Source organism: Schistocerca piceifrons, unplaced genomic scaffold, assembly GCF_021461385.2.
Source record: "Schistocerca piceifrons isolate TAMUIC-IGC-003096 unplaced genomic scaffold, iqSchPice1.1 HiC_scaffold_1183, whole genome shotgun sequence".
Classification (NCBI taxonomy): Eukaryota; Metazoa; Arthropoda; class Insecta; order Orthoptera; family Acrididae; genus Schistocerca; species Schistocerca piceifrons.
The window spans coordinates 22,501-25,000 of NW_025726997.1; the positions used below are offsets into that span (position 1 = coordinate 22,501).

Here is a 2,500-nt window from a genome sequence, read left to right on the forward strand (position 1 = left end):
GCACGGTGGCGTTGCCCGCTTTGAAGGTAACGTCGGCGTCGACCTTCACCTTCTTGTCGCGCCCAGACGCGACTAAGGCGAGGGTGAAACACTTCCGGGCGTTGATCTGCAGCCCCAGATGGGCGAGGGCTGCGACGGCTGCGTCGATGAGGGACTGCAATCCCCTCGCGGTCGATGCAAAAAGCAGGACGTCATCTGCGAAGGCCGCAGCGTTAACTCTGCGACCAAGGATCCGAGCTCCGATGTGGGAGGGAAGTTGACTCAAAACATAGTCCACCGCAAAATTGAAAAGGAGGGGGGAGAGGGGGTCACCCTGACGCACACCCCTAGCCGGCTGCAGAGGCACGCCCACGTCGGCGCCGCCCGCTATCACTGTCGTGCTACCCTCGTAACACCTTTCGACGTACTCAATAAAGCAATCCGGCAGGCCATGAGCCCTCAGCACGGGGCGGAGGGCAGCATGGTCCACCGAATCGAACGCTTTAGAGACGTCGATCGATGCCACAAAAACAGAGCGACAGGAGCGGACTGCGTCGGTGAGAGCAGTGTCCAAGATGAAGGTGTTTTCCAACATCCCATCCCGGGGGATGAATGCCCGCTGACGTTCGTCCACAGCACATGCACGCATCAGGCGTGACGCGAGAACCTTGTGAAAGGTCCGCGCCAACACCGAGCAGACCGTAATGGGGCGAAAGTCAGCGGGGGATGTTGGTGCAGCCGTTTTGGGGAGAAGTGACGTCCGGGCGCGAAGCAGACGCTCGGGGAGGGCGCGGGCCAGGAGGAAGAGGTTCAAGAGTTTCACCAGGACTTCATGCGGCAGGCGCCGCAGCTCCGCTGGAGTCAGGCCGTCCGGCCCGGCTGCCGATCCCCTGGGCGGCAAGGCAGCAGCGACCTCCTCACGTGTGACCGGCCCCCATAGGCACTCAGGAGCGACAGGCTCCGAGTGCGGGAGAAGGCGGTCACGGATGAAGCCGGCGGTGGAGATCGGCTTCTTCGTGAAGAGGTCCGCCCAGAAGTCCAGCAGACCGGGGATGTCGGGTGGCGGCTGCAGCAGGGTGCCGTCCAGCAAGCCGCGCACGCAACGTGCACGCGACCTACGGAAGGCGTCCTGTGTGCGCGCGTATTCCCAGCGGCGCCGCTTGCGCTTCTGCAGCGGCGGGGCGGCAGGCGGCCGCTTGGATGATTGGCGCGGCCGCTGTGTCCTGGTGATCGACCTCTCCCCCCTGGACCCGACCGACGCAAGGGCATCCGGGAGCATGCCCAGGATGACATCGGGCGGCGTGCCCCGCCCCAGACCAATGACTCGATCCAGGGCAGAGAAACGCTGGGCGGAAGCAGGTAGCCCCGCCAGATGCTCCCAGATGGCGGCGTCAGTCGGCCCCTCCGGCGGCGGCCCGGTGGTGTCGGCCGCGAAGTCCTCGGCTGCGTCGACGGGCGGCGCAGCGGCCTCGCCCGCGTCAGGCAGCGAGCTCGCTGCTCCACGGCGGGACGCCGGCTCTTCACCCCGACCGATCTCAAGTGCCTCCATGAATTGGCGGACAAGCTGCTTGTGGGCAGCTTGCCGCCGTCGGCACTTGATTGCCTCAAGCGTTCGGTCGGGGAACATCCTGGTAAGTTCTTGATTTACAAAGAAGAACCGGGCGTCCCTCTCAAGGAACAGTTCGGCCTCTGCCTTGGCGAGCGACAGGACTTCTTCCTCCGTCCACCTCGCGCGATGCCTCTCCGTCACGATCTCAGCGTTGGCGGCCGCAGGGTGTTGGCGGCGGCGATGGACCCCGAGACCGTTCTTCGTGGTAAAAGTGCGGTGGCACTCACTGCAAGCAAAGGGAGCTACACAAACTACCGCATTTTCGTTACGGCCGGTTGGCCGGATAGGTGCTGGGGTAGCTGGGGTGGCACCTTCAGCGGAAGGGCCACCATCTCTTGTTTCTTGTCGGCTGCCCCCAACTATAAAGGGATAATGCGAGGGGGGGCTGGTAACCCCCCCAAGCCCCTGGTGCGGTCTTCCACTCTGCGAAAATCAGCGGGCCCACGAGAAGGGGAGAAGACCGCAGGAGAGGAGAGGCTAAGAGGGCTAGGCCCATGTATTGCGCATCACTCTCCCTGTAACTATAACCCAAGGAAGGCACCTCGCAGCAGCAGCACGACTACATCAAGACCGCACTTCGAAAAGCCAAGTCCGGATGCAGCCACACCGCCGCCACTTGGCCACCTTAAGAGAGTCATAGTTACTCCCGCCGTTTACCCGCGCTTGCTTGAATTTCTTCACGTTGACATTCAGAGCACTGGGCAGAAATCACATTGCGTCAACACCCGCTAGGGCCATCGCAATGCTTTGTTTTAATTAGACAGTCGGATTCCCCCAGTCCGTGCCAGTTCTGAGTTGATCGTTGAATGGCGGCCGAAGAGAATCCGCGCACCCGCGCGCCCCCGGAGGAGCACGCTAAGGCGGACGCGGCCTCGCAGCAAGGAAGATCCGTGGGAGGCCAAGGCACGGGAC

The 2,500-nt window shown here is 63.1% G+C and overlaps 1 pseudogene; it reads right to left on the reverse strand.

The window, feature by feature from the left end:
* Window positions 1–2,500, reverse strand: part of LOC124728971 — a 7,717-nt pseudogene that overhangs the window by 2,621 nt on the left and 2,596 nt on the right.